General features: G+C 44.2%; 1 long non-coding RNA gene across 1 annotated transcript in view; it reads left to right on the top strand.

The window, feature by feature from the left end:
- Positions 1-6,779, top strand: part of LOC311631090 — a 630,545-nt gene extending 623,766 nt beyond the window's left edge. The window contains exon 2 of the long non-coding RNA XR_014796513.1: positions 6,735-6,779. This is a non-coding gene — a long non-coding RNA (uncharacterized lncRNA). The remainder of the gene's footprint in view (positions 1-6,734) is intronic.
- The last annotated feature ends 11,882 nt before the right edge of the window (positions 6,780-18,661 follow it).

Below are 18,661 nucleotides of genomic sequence, written 5' to 3'. Positions count from 1 at the left end.
TTCTGGCAGACAGAGGGCGGAGCAGACTGGAGGTGTGTGAGCAAAAGTCATAGATGGAAACTCTAGGGTTAGAGCTCAGAAGGCAGACACCCTGGTTTCCTATGCTGAGTCATTCTCTCACTCTGCAGAGGACATCTTTCTCAGATGGACTTTTGCTAACAAGTCAGATTTTGCCCAGAGGGCGGGGGGGGGGGGGATGGGGGGAAGGCAGTTGCCCCACCCTATTGTAAAACCCCTTACCTCACTGTGCAGAGATTCTGAGGCCTATTAACAGACTGAGAATAACAACTAGCCTCCAGGTAGAAGCAATTGCCCCACACTGTTGAAAACCTCTCGTCACACCCATGGACAATTGCCTGAGGATACTCAAGACTGAATCCAATCAGTCTGCAGAGGCAGGTCTCTGAAGGCTTTGATTCTTTGCCTGATCTCATTAGTCATAAACAGCATTTGATACCATCCTGCACTAGAAATTGGGAGACATAGCAAATCTACCTAATACATAGTCACAAACCCAAATAGTTAGCCCAAATGGGGATACAAAAAAACCACCCAACGAAAGAACAAGAGAATTCTCCAGATGAAGAACTAAATAAAATAGAGATAAGAAATTTATTAGACATAAAGTTCAGAGTATTGATGGCAAAGATTCTCAATAGTATGAGAAAAGATATAGTAGCTATGAAAAATGACATAGCACTAATAAGGAACACAGTGGAAGGAATACACAGCAGATTAAGGGAGGCTGAGAATCTGATAGGTGAATTAGAAGACAGGGTACAAAAAAAGTCAATCAGAGAACCAAAAAGAAAAAAAAAAACAATTAAAAAATAGGAGGACAGTTTAAGGGATCTGTGGAACAACATGAAATGAAATGGAACAATATTTGCACCATTTCTTCCCAGAATGGGAAGAAAGTGAGCAAGGAATATAGAACGTGTTTTAAGAAATAATGGCCGAAAACTTCCTTAACCTGGTGAAGTTCACACAAGTTTAGGAGGCACAGAGAGTCCCAAGGAAGAAGAACCCAAACAGGCCCATGCCCAGACACATCATAATTAAAATGCCAAAAATGAAAAATAGAGAGAAATTTAAAGGCAGTGAGAGAAAAGCAATTTGTTACCTACAAAGAAGTTCCAAAAAGAATGTCAGTTGATTTTCACTAGAAAATCTACAGACCTAAAGGAAATGGCATGAAGCATTCAAGGTAATGAAAACCAAGGTTTTGAAACCAAGATTACTATACCCACCAAGGCTATCATTCAAAATAGATGGTGAAATAAAGAGTTTGCAAGACAACGAAGAAGTTAAAAGACTTTGTCACCACCAAACTGACATTGCAAAAAAAAATGCTAAAGGGACTGCTGTAATGAGAAGACACAGAAAGAGACACAGAGGCATTAAGAATTAAAATGGCAATAGATAAGTGCTTATCAATAAAAACCTTAAATGTAAATGAATTAAATGCTCCACTCAAAAGACAGGGTAGCTGAATGGATAAGAAAACATGACCTAAATACGGTATATGCTGTCTACAAGAGACCTACTTCAGAACAAAAGACTCACACAGGAAAAGAAAGAATGGATGGGAAAAAGTTTCGATGCAAATAGAAAGGGAAAATAAAAAGCTGGAATAGCAATAGTCATATCTGACAAAACAGACTTCAAAACTAAAGCCATCTGCCCTAGCTATTATAGTTTGGCTCAATGGATGGTGCATCGACCTGCAGAAATGAAGGGTTCCAGGTTAGAGTCTGATCAGGGGCACATGCCTGGGTTGTGGACTTGACCCCCAGTGGGGGGGCGTGCAGGAGGCAACTGATCAATGATTATCTCTCATCATTGATGTTTTTATCTCTCCCTCTCCCTTCCTCTCTGAAATCAGTAAAAATATATATTTTAAAAATATGAAGGCCATCACAAGAGACAACAAAGGTCACTACATAATACTAAAAGGATCAATCCAACAAGAGGATATAACCCTGGTAAATATATATGCACCCAATATAGGAGCCCTCAAATACATATTTTTGTAAAAACTTCTGGAGGACTTTAAGGGAGAGATCAACAACACAGTCATAGCAGGGGACTTTAACACCCACTGAGGTCACTAGATAGATCTTCTGGACAAAAATAAAAAATAAATAAAACAAACAAACAAATAAATAAATAAATAAATTAACAAACAGTGACTTTAAAGGACACACTGGATCAAATGGATTTAATTGACATATATAGAACATTTCACCCCAAAGCTGAAGAAAATACATTCTTCTCAATTACACATGGGTCATTCTCCAAGATAGGCCACATTTAGGACACAAAACACGTCTCTACAAATTCAAGAAGATTGAAGTCATATCAAGTACCTTCTCAGATCATAATGAAATGAAATTAGAAATCAACTACTAAAAACACTCAAAAACATTCAAACACATAAAGATTAAATAATGTGTTATTAAACAATGAATGAGTTACCACTGAGATCAAGAAATAACAAATTATACACAGCCAAGGAGACCATTTTCAATAAGGAAGGGCAGAAGATGCCCAGAGAATGCTGCTTGCCAGCCATAACATGCCCTGGCAGGGGGTGTCACAGCACCTCCTGACAGGCTCCTAGATGTCTGCAGTGAGTACTCCAGAGTGACCTCTGCACAAGGCCTCCTCACCAGCCTGCTGGCACACAGTGTCCCAGGATCTGGCTCCAGGAACCCACAGTGAGGGCAAGCTAGGGGGACCTCTGTAATCCAACCCCACCCCAGACCTCATAACTGTGTTTCCTGTCTGACCCAGAGCCACCCGGTGCTCTTGGACCTGCTGCCAGGTTGACCCGGAGCAAGTCAGTGTATGCCCCATTCCAGGCCCCAAGAGAGCATGGACTGTGAAACCCAGAGAAACCCACCCCTGCTCCACACCAGAAGGGGCAGACTGGAGTAACCCAGTGTGCACCACACTTCAGGCCACAGGAAAGTGGGGACTGTGTGATCCAGAGAAACCCGAGTGCAGGGACTTGCTGCCGGGGTGACCTGGAGTAACCCAGCACCTGTCCCACTCTTGGCCACAGGAGAGCACTGCCAGGGCAATCCAGAGCAATCTGGAACCACAAGACCACCCTGCAAGTGCAGCAGTGACAAAAGGACGTAGGGTGCCACTTTGCCATGGGTGCCAGGGCTGCACAGTGAATTGCATGCCAGAGGGCTCTGGGTTCTCACAGGGAGTTGCAAACTAGAGAAACTACACACATGCACCCACCACCCAAGCATCTGAAGCAGACAACTGAGGGATCAGATCCATGGGATCCATATAATTCAAAGCAGAGACAATAAAGGCATGAGACTCAAGGCAGTCCAGCCTCTGGTCTAACAATTTCCAGACCATTGGCCTGATAGGGTCTTCAACCTCTCAAACCCCAAGCAAGGTGCCCAGGGCCAGAAAGAGACAGCAAAAATGGGGAAACAAAGAAACAACCCCTCAAGGAAAGAAAAGGAGGTATCACTGGGAAAGGAGCTAAGTGAAATGGAGGTAAGCAATATGCCAGAGAAAGAATTTGGAGTAGGGATCATAAAGTTCCTAAACTGCATATCTAAGAATCAAGAAGAAATTAAGAATGATATAATTGCAATAAAAAGCACAATGGAAGGTTTCAACAGTAGTCTAGAAGAAGCAGAGGACTGAATCAGTGACTTAGAAAACAGGGTAGTAAAAAACACACATAGTCTGAACAGCAATTGAAAAAAAAATTAAAAATCAGGAGGAGAGTTTAAGGGAGCTTTGGGACAACATGAAACAAAGCAGCATCTGCAAAATAGGGGTGCCAGAAGGTCAAGAAGAGGAGCAAGAATTAGAGAACCTATTTGAAGAAATAATGACAGAAAATTTCCCTGACTTGGGGAAGAAAAAAATCACATAAGCACAAAGTCTCAAGCAAGATGAACCCTAAAAAGACCCACACCAAGACAGATTGTAATTACAATGGCAAATGTTAAGGACAAAGAAAGAATTTTGAGGGCTGCAAGAGACAGACAGAAAGTTACCTACAAGGGATCTCCTATTAGACTATCAAATGATTTCTCAACAGAAACACATCAGGCCAGGAAGGAATGGACTGAAGTATATAAAGGGATATAAAACAAGGGACTGAATTCAAGAATACTCTATCCATCAAGGCCATCAATCAAAATTGAAGGTGAAATTAGGAGCTTTGTAGATCAAAAAAATAAAGTAAAATGGCTTAGGGAATTTATTACCACCAAGCCAGCAAGTCAAGAAATGCTAAAGGGACTGTTGTAAAAAGAAAAAGTAGAAATGGAAGAAGGAACACAGGCATAAAAAAACAAAAATAGCAACAAACAAATACCTATTAATAATAACCTTAAATGCAAATGGATTAAATGCATCAGTCAAATTTCAGACATCTCTCATAGCAATATGTTCATGGATACATCTCCTTGGGCAAAGGAAACTAAGGAGAAAATAAACAAATGCAATTATATCTAAAGAAAAAGCTCCTGCACAGCAAACAAACAAACAACAAACCCTAGCTTGTTATGCTCAGTGGATAAAGCATCAGCCTGTGGACTGAAGGGTGCCAGGTTCAATTCCAGTCAAGGGCATATGCCTGGGTTGCAGGCTTGGTCCCCATTAGGGGACGTGCAGGAGGCAGCCAATCAATAATTCTCTCTCATCATTGATGTTTCTATCTCTCTTTCCCTCTCCCTTCCTCTCTGAAATCAACAAGATATATATATTTTTAAAAAACCATCAACAAAATGAAAAGGGAAACTAACCACTGTGTGTGAGAACAAATTTGGCAGTGATATACCTGATAGAGGGTTAATATTCAAAATACATAAGGAACTCATACAACTTAACAAAAGGAAAACAACAATCCAATTTAAAAATGGGCAATAGACCCAAATAGACACTTCTCAAAAGTGGACATACAGCTAGTCAAGAGACACATGAAAAAAATGCTCAAAGTCACTGATTTTTAGAGAGATGCAAATTAAAACAACAATGAGGTATACCTCATACCTGTCGGAATGCCTATCATCAACAAACGACAAGTGCTGGTGAGGATGTAGAGAAAAGGGAATCCTAAAACACTGCTAGTGAGAATGAAGACTGGTGCCGCCATTATGGAGAACAGTATGGATTTTCCTCAAAAAATTAAATATGGAATTGCCATTTGACCCAGTGATCCCACTTCTAAAAATATATCCTAAGAGACCCAAATGTATGCACCCCTATGTTCCTAGCAGTACAATTTACAATAGCTAATATCTGAAAACAGCCCAAGTGCCCATCTGTAGATGAGTGGATAAAAAAGCTGTGGTACATTTATACCATGGAATACTATGTAGCAGGGGAAAAAAAGAAGAAACAGCAGCATCTCTTACCCTTTAAGACCTCAAGGAGAGAGCTGGAAAGCATTATATTAATGGAAATTAGCCAGTAAGAGAAAGACAAGTATCATACTATTTCACTCATATTTGGAATCTAATGAATAAAATAAATTGTTGAACAAAATACATTAAGAGACATAGAAGCATGGATAAGACTGTGCAATCTTAGAGAGAAAGCAGGGGTGGGGAGGGAGAGATTAACCAGGGAATTTATATGCACATATGCACAGCCCCTGGACACAGACAATAGTGTGGTGAAGGCCTGAGATGGAGGGAGGCGGGGGGGACAATAAGGGGTCAATGGGAGAAAAAAGGGAACATACATAATATTTTCAACAATAAAGACTTAAAAATATATCCTCAGGTGAGGACTAAAAACAAACAAACAAATTCATTGTTAGCCAACACTTACTGTGCATAGACTTCGTATAAAGTCCTAATGAATTTTTACACAAAGATTTCCAGGAATGGCCTACACATGTTGAAAGAGTCAGCCTTAGCTCTTTTTGTCCAATGGTTAGAGCATTGACACTTGGACTGAAGAGCTTTGGGTTAGATTCTGGTCAAGGGCACATACCTTGCTTGCAGGCTTGATCCCTGGCCCTGGTCAGGCACATATGAAAGGCAACCAATCACTGTTTCTTTCCCTCTGACTCTCCCTTTCCCTCCCACTATCTCTAAAATCAATGGGGAAATATCCTCCAGTGAGGATTAAGAACAAAAAATAAATAAAGAAAATGGTTCCAGCCCATGGCTTCATGGTCTTTCTTAAATTTGGTTTTCTCTTTAACATGGGACCATCTTGAAGTCTCTTGGGAAGGTAACACCTTTCTGAGCTGAGGGAGCACTGACTTCAGCTGCGGTGCAGGAAAGATCTTAGAAAGTGGCTTTTCTAAGCTGTGGCTTGCTGCCTGTGGCTTGTAGACACTGAAAAGAGCAGTTTAAAATAACCACATATTTCTCATTTGAAAAATAGTTTATTTTCAAAACACAAAGTAATATAGTTCTTCCTAAAATATGTTTTCTAATCCTAGAAATATTCTGAATGCACACAATCTTGCACCTAACTTAACATAAAACATCTCCTCACCCTAGCTTGTATGTTTTAGAAAATGTAGAAAGTCCTTCAGAGAATTTTGTTAAGATGCTGTTAAGAGGTCTTACTAGATGTATGTGTGTGGTGGGGAAGGGGGCAGCTGGGGGAGGAGAAACAACTTCTGTCTAGCAGAAAATATTATATTAAAATTCATCTCCTTATCTATTGAGAGAAATACTAGAGATATAGCCCAAGTGAAGAGAAAGGGTCAAACCAGGAAAGAGTAATAGACATGAATGTAAAAAAAAAAAAAAAAAAAAAAAATGGGGGGAGGGGAGACCAGGACTTGGGACCAGAGAGTGCCATATTTCAGGGTTTAGAAACATAAATAAAGCATAAAAACAGACACTAGAGTCCCTAGAACAAATTAAAGACTAAACACAGGACACATTTTCCAAAATGTCTTAAAAGAGACAAAAGGGCTTGTGTTTGGTCCAGGGAGAGGGGGGCTAATAGATTTAAGTTACCAAGAAAAGGAAGCAAGAAGGACCACTAAGATGAGGAAATACTTTGATCTGTATAGATCTAACAATCTATATCTAAGATTGATATAGACTTGACTCTAAACCACTTTGGTGATCCTGGATACCTTAAGAAATGGCCTTACTTCTAGGGCCCAGGCCCAGAATGAATTATTGATAGAATAGGTGAAGCCTGGGATGAGGCAAGACGCCTAAAGCATAAAGTCCATGAATAAAAAAGTCTTTTCACTGGTTAGTGGAATCAAACCATTTATGGGATGATGAGAGTGCTTGGGTCATATTCCAGAGGAGCAAGATATGAAATCAAGGTACAATAACAGAAAAGATGCAGGCAGGATCAAGGACTCGCCCAACTGAAGGGAGCAAAATGTTTGCAAGAATAATCTTAAGACCAGGTCCAGGGAAAAGCTAAAGTCAAGGTTATTGTGTACTACCAGGGGAGAAGGCTAAGGCCAGTGTTACTACTCAGTCAGAACCGGTAACTGTATGGATGCCTATTTGCCAGAGAACCTCCTTTGAAAACACGGCACTTCAACCCTACAAGTGCCTTTCTCTCAGCCTTAAAGTCCTCAGTGTTGGGAAGAGCAGAAAGTATTTTTGACCCCCAAATCCTTATGGCTAAGAATACACATGGTTTTGGCCCATGAAAATCCTGGCAAATGTGACAACGTATCCAGCTAGTTCTGGGCTCCATTGAATCAACGTGCAGTCATATTCTCTATGAGCAACCCCTACACACACATGCACACACACAGGTGTGCGCACACATCTGACAAGTTCTCCTTCCTCTTGTGTCCATTCAAGCTCAGGTGTGATGCAGTTGTTGTTGGCAGCTATAGATACTACATCATCCCTTACTGATTTCCCTAAACTTTGCCCACTTCTTTGTAAAGAATCCCAGAATAATATCTCACAGATAGTGAGAGTATGCCCTTAGACAGAATTCTCACTGATATGTGGAATTAACTAAGTATTGTCAACAAAGCTGTTTTTTGTTTGTTTGTTAGTTATGAAAAAGAAGGGGTAGGATGACACCCCCTGTGGGAGTCAGTGGGGAGTAGAGATTGAAGGCTGAGCAAAGAGCCAGGTCCCCAATCTCCACACCATGCCAAAGTGATAAGAAAACCAGCCTGGAAACAAGGCAATGGGGGTGTCAGAGAGAATCCAAGATGGTGGCATAGGTAACACCTAACTGCACCTCACACAACAATTTCAATAAAATACAACTAAAATACAAAATGGACATTACCCAGAACTACAGGAAAGTCGACTGACTGGAAATTCTACAACGAGAAGGAAAGAGAAAAGCAGAAGGAAAATCTGAGGAGCTGTAAAAGCCTAAGCGTCCTAAAAACAGAATGGAAGATCTCAAGAATCAAGTCAAAGATTTGGAACATAAAGAGCCAGAGGATACTCCTCTGCAGAAGCGAGAAGACAAGAGAATCCATCAAGTTGAAGATAATGTAAGAAACCTCTGGGACAACTTCAAGCAACCCAACATCAGAATTATGGGGGTCCCAGAAGAAGAGAGAGAGCAAGATACCGAAAACATACTGGAAGAAATAGTGACAGAAAACTTCCCCCACCTGGTGAAAGAATTAGACCTACAAGTTCAGGAAGCACACAGAACCCCAATCAAAAGGAATCCAAAGAGGACCACACCAAGACAAATCATAATTAAAATTCCAAGAGCAAAAGACAAAGAGAATATTAAAAGCAGCAAGATAGAAACAGGTAGTTACCTATAAAGGAGCACCCATACTATTGTCAGCTGATTTCTCAACAGAAACCATGCAGGCCAGACGGGAATGGCAAGAAATATTCAAGGTGATGAATAGCAAGAACCTACAGCCAAAAATACTCTACCCAGCAAAGCTATCACTCAGAATCGAAGGCCAGATAAAGAGCTTCACTAATAAAAAAAAGCTAAAGGAGTTCAACACCACCAAACCAGAATTATATGAATTGCTGAAGGGGGTTCTTTCGAAAGAGAAAGAAAAAGATAAAAATTATGAAAAACAAATACATAACTATCAACAAGTGAATCTAAAAACCAAGGGAATTAAAAAACCTGATGAACAATATTAACTGTTGAATATAATATTGGGTCGGCAACTAAGTAATTGCGGATTTTTTAAAGAAAATCAAAGACAATTTTTTCATGGAACTAAATAACTTTATTCTGTAATGTATTGCCCATTTTGATCAATGACCTTTTGCCATCTTTCAGGCAGCATCATAATCCCACGTTCAAAAAACTTCTGGTTTTTATTAGCAAAAAACTGAATCAGGTACGATTTGACATCATCATCATTATTGAAATTTTTACCATTCAAGGAGTTTTGTAAAGATCGAAACAAAAAGTAATCAGATGGTGCAAGGTCAGGACTATATGGTGGATGTGGCAAAACATCCCAACCAAGCTCCATTAATTTTTGCCGAGTGACCAAAGATGTGTGTGGCCTTGCATTGTCATGATGGAATACAACACCTTTTCGATTTGTCAATTCGGGCCGCTTTTCTTCAACTGCATTGTTTAATTTCGTTAGTTGTTCAATGTAGACATCAGAATTGATCGTTCGGTTGGGTGGTAAGAGTTCAAAGTAGACAATTCCTTTGTAATCCCACCAAACTGATAACAAAACCTTCTTTTGATGAATATCAGCTTTTGATGTTGTTTGAGTTGGTTCACCTGGCCTGCTCCACGATCTTTTCCACTTGATATTGTTGTAAACAACCCATTTTTCATCGCCAGTTATCAGTCGTTTTAAAAATGGATCATTTTCATTACGTTTCTTTAGCAAATCGCAGCTGCTAATGCGTTGCGTTAACTGTGATTCTTTCAGTTCGTGAGGAACCCATGTATCGAGTTTTTGAACATAGCCAAGTTGTTTTAAGTGATTTTCAATGCATGTATGTGATACATGAAGCTTCTCTGCAATCTCACGTGTTGTACTGTGACAGTCTGAATTGATTATTGCTTTGATTAGGGCGTCATCAACTTCAACTGGACGACCAGAGCATTTTTCATCTTTGAGTGAAAAATCACCAGAACGAAATTTGGCAAACCAATTTTGACACTGCCGTTCTTTTAAGGCTTCGTCACCATAAACAGCACATAACTTTTTATGAGCTTGCGATGCGTTTTCCCTTTGCGGAAATAAAAAAGCAAAATATGACGAAAATGTTCCTTTTGATTTTCCATTTTTCAACGAACGCCAAACGAAAACCACAAAACAGATCAAAAAACTTTTTTTACTGATTAACAGCTGAATAGCCAACTATCAAATAACAAAATGTGTTTTACATTTGTACTACATCTGCAAACCTAAAAATTCAACTGAAGCCATATATGTGTGAAACCCGCAATTACTTAGCTGCCGACCCAATAGAATCAGAGGTATGGAAGGGGAGTGGACTGATGATTCTCAGGGAAAAGAGGAGTGGGGGATGCGGGAAGAGACTGAACATAACTGTGCACCTATGGATGAGGACAGTGGTGGGTGGGGAATGGGCAGAGGGTGGAGGGGGGAAAAATGAGGAACTTTTGTAATAATATGAACAATAAAGGTTTATTTAAAAATTTTAAAAAAAAGAAAGAAGCAAGGCAATGGGCTCTAGAGGCTGCTACCTCCAGGACTGCTCTGGTGGCCAAGCAGGTCCACTCCTAATGCTCTGCTCAGTGAGACAGCTAGAGACAGGCCATTGGAAGTACAGGTGGAGCAGCTACAATCCAAGAGTGAACTGAAATGTAATCTGCGGCTGCTCTTACACACTTGTCTGATCCATCCAAGCTGCTCTTGGCAAAGCTCTTCTCCCTCCTCCTGGAAGGGATGGACACCATATTGCCAGCAATCGGGCAGGAACCTCCTGTCGAAGCCTTCCTCATGTAGAATCTGGATTTCTGCCAGAGGTCAGTACACTGACTCCCTGATATTCAACAAGACCCTCCAGGGCTCCTTCAGTGATTGCCACAGAAACCTCAGTGTCTGTAGATGAGACCCATGACCAGTGGTGAACACTCATCAACAAATACCCCATGGGTCTTTTTATAAGCAACATTCCACCAATGGCTTTTCAGACAACTTAGCTCTCAAAGGTCAGGGCTAAAGAGTCCACTCCTTAATTAGTCCACCCCGTCCAGTAGCCCAGATCCACCAGGGGACTGCAGGTTTTACACTGTGTGGTCCATTCTTCCGTTTATTCATCCATTTGCCAAATGTTTATTGTTTGCTAGGTACTGAAACCATACTCAACTGTAAGAAACTATACTTGGTTATAAAGCAATGGTACCTGTCTGAAAGGGCTCCCACTCTGTCCAGGAAATGAAAAAATCGACAACACAGCATTTCCAGGACCCAGGGAGCCTGTGAACCAAGAGCAGAAGAGGGAGCCACTGGTTCTGCTGTGATGGGACGAGCTCTCGGCTGTGGTGACATATGGGATTTTACCAGGCAGAGAGAAAAGAGAAGGGCATTCCAGACCAGGGAAAAGGCATAAAGATGTGCCTCAGCCACCCCCCAGTCCTTCTCTTCCACACCAACTCAGACACTAGACGCCCTTGGCCTTGCTCCTGAGTGGTCTTCTGCCTATCCTCCATCACGTGCCCTCATTAGTAAGCATATCTGGCCTGTGCATTTGTATCTCTGTGGCACTTAAATAATTCTCCTCTGCGCTTTAGGTTCATATATCCGACTGTTGACTTGACATTTCCATCTGGGTGTCTATAGGCCCCTTGAGACTACCTCACTCAAACTGGCTCTCAGTAAAGGCCATGCTGTTCTAACGAAACCTGAGTCTTTCGCCCCTCTCTCACCCTCTCTCTTCAGTAGGACCTGTTGGTTCAACTGCAAAATACTCCTTAGATCTATCAATTTCTCACCATCTCTACTGTCACTGGTTGTGTCTGAGCCACCTTCATATCTTGTCTGAACCACTGGAATAATCTGAAAACTGGTCTCCCTAATTCTATTCTGTTCTCCATATGGCATCCAGGCTGATGTTTTCAAAGCATAATAATTTTACTCCCTGGACCAAAAGCCTTTAATGATTTTCCATTCTCCTAAAATAGATCCCACGCCCTCTAACTTGGCTCATGAGGGCTGCAGAATCTGGCCCTGCCCTCCTCCATCTGCTCCTAGATCTATGGGGCTCCTTCCGGCTTCGGGGCCTCCGGGCCGTGACCTCTGCTCTCGGGACTTTCTGCGGCTGACTCCTTCTCACCTCACATGTTCCCTCCTCACAAAGGCTTTCCTTGACCTCCTTGCCTAAAATACTGCCCCTCCACCTACTTTTCACGCTGATCTTTACAGGACTCACTACAAGCAGTGTGTGGATCTTTAACCTAACACGCACTGTGTCTCTCCCCCCCCCCCCCCCCCCCGGGAACCCAGGTCCCCGAGGTGGGAGCCCTGGCTGTCCTGAGCTCCATGCAGTTCCCAGGGTCTCGCACAGATGAGGTCGAACATATGTACTTGTTTGTGAGAGAGTGAGTGGGTGAACAATGGCTTTTTTCCTCTTGACTCCCTAGGTCCTTCACCACTGAACCTTACCCTTCTGAGAGCATCTCCTGGGACTGAGGTCCTGCCCTGGGTCCTGCACTGACAGTGAGGCGCAGACGGCTCCCTTCCAGGCTGCAGCGGGGCGGCTGACACCACAACAGTCCAAGTGCAGAGCTTCTCGCCTTTTCCAGCTTAGGAAAGTCCCAGGGCCGGCAGGAATGCCTCCAGGGTTTTGTTTTGTTTTTAATTTTTAATCGAAGTCAAAGCTTTTGCCCCATCTTTTGGCTCCACATATTCCTCCCCCTTTCATGATGGCTTGGGGCAGGACTGACCTACTGCCTCGGTTATATTTCCTACGTATGGGATAGAGTGCTTTCGATGAGAGACGAAGAGGGCCGGAGCAGTGGTGAGTTACCTGCTGCTGAGGAAGCTCGCAGCAGGGCGTTGGGCCTTTCTGAGTCAGCTCAGCAGGAAAGGACAGCAAAAGTAAAATGCACATATGCAGGGAAGACAGAATAGTGAGTAGTAATATAATTATTTACTCCCCTAACAAGACTTGAGAGCAGACTTCTGCTGATTCCATTTCTACTTCCAAATTTTTTCAAATTAATTTTTAAAAATAATTTATTATGCTTTTTATTATTATTATTATTAAGAGAGGAAAGGAGATGGAGAGAGAGATAGAAACTTCAATGATGAGAGAGAACCATTGATTGGCTGCCTCCTGCATGCGCCCTACTGGGGATCCAACCCGCAGCCCCAGCATGTGCCCTGACCAGAATCCAACTGTGATCAACCACTGAGCCGCACCAGCCCAGCTCACATTAATTTTTTATTTTCAGGGTAGTCATAATGAATTGAAAAGAAGGAGATATCTATTTGGAAAATGTGTAATGAAACTCAGTATTTAATCTAACCATTAGCTGACATTCTCCTTTCTCCATTTATGTTAATTACAATCCATTTACTGTTATGTGGGTACAGTGTAATTTATGGTGGTTCAATACCTACTGGCTATACATTGTATGCTGTGTAATAAGACCACCAGCTACAAGGGATCCAAAGATGAATTAGACACCCTATCTGTCTTGAAGGAAGTCCAGAGGGCGGGCAAGCATTAAACAATTCATTAAAACTGTGTGGTGCCTGCAGTGGGAATGGAGTGCATGCGAGAGCCGGAGCCAGGAGTGCACATGAGAGGAAGGTACTATAAATATCGGGCCCGAGAGCTGACTGGGCCAGTGTTAACCTAGAACGAAAGGCCTTTCAAAGTGAGGCAACAGCACTTATTCGAGATTAAGAATAGCTATTGGGGAAGCTTTGATTCAGGCAGAAGCCCAGATAGAGTTCTGATGAGGAGACCAAGGCGGTGGCATTTCCGAGAGGGAAGGCACTTCTATTGGTGCAGGAACGAGTGGTACTGATCCTACGCAGTGCCTGTAACTGTCAGCCCCCAGTCTCCCATGCTGTAGTCGCACTGCCTGCTTTCTTGTCATCTTCGCACACAGCTCTCGAGGACACATTGCTTTCAGCCCTGTCCAAAGGTCAGTTTGCCTACTTACCATTTGAGGCATCAGACGGGCAAGGCAGGTCCCGGGGCGTGGCAGCTCCCGCTCCAGTTCACATCACCTTTACAGCAGTTGGGAAAGGTGGCCCCTGGATCCTCTGAGAATTCTCCTATCGAGAGAGGAGATCTGTGTCCCCTTCCCTGAGCCTGGGATCCACACTGCCTGACTGATACAGAGAGCAGTGGGAGAGACACTGAGTCTGTTTCCGAGCCTTAAGGAACTGGCAGCTCCTCCTTCCTGTCCCTTCGGTTGCTGGCTTTCGGGAGCTGACTGCATACCCGGAGGAAGCCCAGAGCGGGCACCTGGGACAGCACCTGAGCCTGCCAGGCAGGGCTTCTCTGGCAGCTGCGTCAGTGCCTCAGCACAAGCCAGAGTCAGAGTCCTCGAGGCGTTCCTGGCTCACTGTGGCTGCCTCTCCTCTCCGTGGAGTGGCAGGGCCTTCCTCTGGGCAGCCCCCCTGTCGGGCAGGATAGCGGGGCTCTGGGCGCTGGGAAACTACCAAGACAACCACTTCAATGAACTGCTGCCCGTGAGTGATGAGTGAGGATGGGGGACAGTGCGGGAGCAGGAAGCAACAGGAAGGAACCAGCACCCCCTTCCACTCAGAGCACACCGCCTGCCTCCAGACCCTCTCCCGCAGAGTGGGCCAGGGACGCAGCTGGCAAAGCCAACGTGTGGTTTGCACAGTCCCAGCCCTGGCACCATAAATACCCATAATAGGCAAGTGGGTTTGAGAAAAGAAAACAGCGTAATAATCAGAACATTTAACAAGACTGAAAATAAAGTTGACATCAGAACACCCTCCCACCCACCCACCAAAATTATGCCATTAAAGATCCTCATTTGGGAACATGTTTTTAATATAACCACTTACTTTTTATATAAAGCCATTGTCTTGGTACGGAAAGGGAAGAAAGTGCTACAAGTAATGCAAATCTGTCTTCGAGTTCATTTAACAAAGTGGCATTTACATTACTAAGAAGAATGGAATAAACTCTGGGTTATTTGAACTCTCCTAATACACTGGGATGAAATTGTCCTGGGATCAGCAACTGATTAAGCTGATTATACACCTCATACATGTAGGATATGGTTTTCAACTGGCCACCATCAAAATACAATTTACTTCTGTTAGTATAATAATGGTGATGCTATAAAAGGCACCTCCTGGTAAATGTTTTCCATTTACATTGCTCCTAGCACTAGTGTGGTGTTTTCACAGCCTCCCTGCCTTCAACTCCACATTCCTACCATGGAATTTTGGGTATTTTTCTGGATCGACATGATAAGGAAACCCTGATGCATGATGGGAAGGGAGGGAGCCCAGCTGTGGGATGCCTGGAAAATAATAGTAAAGGTGGGTGGTTCCTGAAAAGGCGTTGAGTGGAAAGGTGAGGACCAGCAAAGCAGCTCAAGCAGTCCAAGTGGGAATGGAGATGCCAACCCGAGAAAAGGCCCTCTTTGTGCATCTGATCTGAAAGCAGTGGGAGCAGCCAAAACCGGTTTGGCTCAGTGGATAGAGCATCGGCCTGCGGACTGAAAGGTCCCAGGTTCAATTCCGGTCTAGGGCATGTACCTTGGTTGTGGGCACATCCCCAGAAGGAGGTGTGCAGGAAGCATCTGATCGATGTTGCTCTCTCATCAATGTTTCTCTCTATCCCTCTCTCTTCCTCTCTGTAAAAAATCAATAAAATATATTTTAAAAAATAAAATAATAAAACCAGCGGGAACAGAGGCAGGGTCCCTGTGGGCAGCGGTTCACCAAAAAGAAAGAAATCAGTGTTTTCTCACTCTCCCTCCAGGTGACTGGTCTCATGCCTATTGTCTCCCCTCTAATCGGATGGTGACAGCTTCAGTCCCCCCGAGTTTGCTACTCGGAGAGCAGTAGGCAGCGGCTACTCGACCTGGGCTTACCTCCCAATCCTACTCAGATGACACGATCGCTGGCCTCTGGCCTCCACAGTGAGGCTTCCTCCCTTACGGGCCCTCCTGACCAGCCAAGGGGCCTCTCCTTCCTGTTGCTGAGCCCGCACTCAACACCGGTTCATTTAATCTCCGTAAGTAACAATTGGGTCACCCCTCCAGATTATTGATCTGTTGTCCCAGACAAAAGCAACCTAGCTCTAGGCCAGAAATCCTCTCCAGTCCAGCCTCGGCCCCGGGACCAGGTCCCACAGGCTTCCTAGTTACAGGGACACCTGCCACTCGGATTAGACTGCCCTCCTCACTCCAGGTCTGACCAGACAATGGGGGCGCCCTCCCTCTAGTCTGGCTTCCCAGGTCTCCCTTTGTGCTTACCTCCTCTTCCTAATGTACACTCTGGGGAATCCTTTCTGCCCCCACCACCAAAACACCCACAGCACTCCCCTGTGCTGTCTCCTCCGTAATCTTAACACACTAGCCTTTCCTCCAGGTCCAGCCAAAGCACCTTAGCCACAGTATGAATTAGTCACCTGGCCCGAGCCTGGAACTTTCTGTTTTAGCATTCTCAGGGACTTAAACCATTTCTGTCACTACATCGGGAAGTGGGCAGAGATCCCCTACGTCCAGGCCTTCTTTACACTCCGTAATCATCCTTCTCTGTGTCACACCTGCCCTCCTTATCAAATCCTACTTCTCCCTCAGAGCCCCCTTCTGCCAACCCCGGACCTCTACACCCTGAGCCTTCTGACCCATCCTTCCCAAATGGCTAAGCCCTTCAGACCTTCCCTTCTACCCTTCCAATCCAAACGGATTCTCCATTTCCCCTCCAGGTCCCCCGAATGCACTTCTTACGGTCCTCCTCCGACAGCCCCCCCCCCCCCCCCGTCTTCAGGCTCCACCTCTTTGTCCACCCTCTCAACCTCCTTACTAAGACCCCTCTTACTAATTCCCAGACAGCCTAGCCTCCAACCCCCATCCGAGAAGTGGCTGGGACCAAGGGTATAGTCCAGATTCATATCCCATTTTCCATGTCTTACTCACACATATTTAGAGGCATCTTGGTCTTTTTCCACCAACCTGATGCCTTTATAAGAAATGTGAGTACCTAACCCAGTCCTATGACCAGACCTGGCACTACATTCTGTCATCCTGTCCTCCTCTCTCACCCCTGAGGAGAAGGAGCATCTGGTTAGCAGCTCAAGATCATGCCAAGGCCGCCCAGAAACAGGATGTAGAGGCCACCCTGCATTGTGCTGACATGATCCCCGAACTGACCCAAGATGAGATTATTAGATTACTCTTCAGGACACTGGCTCCGCAGCCATGAAATTGCCTGTCTCATTCCTGGGCTCACTTATTCTGTCCTCTAAGACAGTCAACTATGGCAACTCAATAAAATTACTCAGGGTCCAGAAGAAAACCCAGCTCTCTTCCTCTCCCACTTGACAGAGGCCTTAGAGAAATTTACCATCTCAGACCCCACTTCCCCAATGGGAATCCTTCTTCACAACACTCTTTTTATATCCCAATCAGCCTCCAACATACGCCACAGACTTCAAAAAATAGATACAGGTCCACAAACCCCTCAAAAAGACCTCGTTAGCCTAGCCTTTAAGGTCTTTAGTAATAGAGACCAGGAGACCCAAATAGAGGCCAGGAGACAAGAGCAATATTGGACCAAGGCTGAGGCCCAGAGGAGGCCTTTCGGCTCCTAGCCCCCACCCTCATGAATCCCCAAGTGCCAGGCCTCCAACCGAGGGTAAGTCAGGGAATAAGCCTTCCTGGGCCCACGTTTCACATGCAACAAGAAGGAACACAGGCCAAGTCCTGCCCCAATCAGAGACCCCTGCCTGGGCCTGCCCAGGGTGCGGGAGAGAAGGCCACTGGAAGTCAGACTGCAGTCTGGGCCCTCCGGGTCGGACCTCAGCCAGTCCAGCAAGGCCGCCCTCTGGATCTGGTTTTGAGCTTCCACATCTGGAACTGGCCACTGAAGACTGAAGCTGCCCAGCCCTGACAAGGTCCCGCAGACTTTTATCACCAGGACAGAGCCTCGGGTAATGATTGTGGTGGCAGGTAAGCCCGTCTCCCTTTTAATTGACACTGGGGCCACTTATTCTGCCCTCCTCAAACTTGCTGGGACCCTTGTCCCCTCCTTGGTCTCTATTTTGGGGGTTGACGGATCAGTCTCACAGCCATTAGTCACCTCACCTCTACACTGCATCTTACTATACACCCCCCTTCTATCCAAAGAACAACTATTTTTACTGCAAAACTGCAAACGCTTACTTAACGGTCCTGCTGCTACCAGAAGCTGAATTCATTAAAACCAGACCTTAGCACGTTAGGAAAGGTAACATGGAAGAATGTGGCAGTTTTAAATCCAAGCTGCTGGAGGCCTGGAAGCTGCAGTCCTAGTACAGGCTGTGGGCCTGCTCCCTGCGTCCATTCTACCTTTTGTCAGCCTCTTAGGCCTGTATATAACTTTACAAAGTCTTTGGTAACTTAATAGCTTTTGGAGCATTGCTGGGCTAAATGATAAACATCCAAATATTTCAATGAATATTAAGTTTGCCTGATTTTAGCTTTTTAAAATTTTTATTGATTTTTTACAGAGAGAGGAAGAGAGAGGGATAGAGAGTTAGAAACATCAATGAGAGAGAATCATCGATCAGCTACCTCTTGA

Source organism: Pipistrellus hanaki (genome assembly GCF_964339955.1).
Source record: "Pipistrellus hanaki genome assembly, chromosome: 12".
NCBI lineage: Eukaryota > Metazoa > Chordata > Mammalia > Chiroptera > Vespertilionidae > Pipistrellus > Pipistrellus hanaki.
Note: the sequence above shows the minus strand (reverse complement) of the source record. Positions and strands in the feature narration are given on the sequence as shown.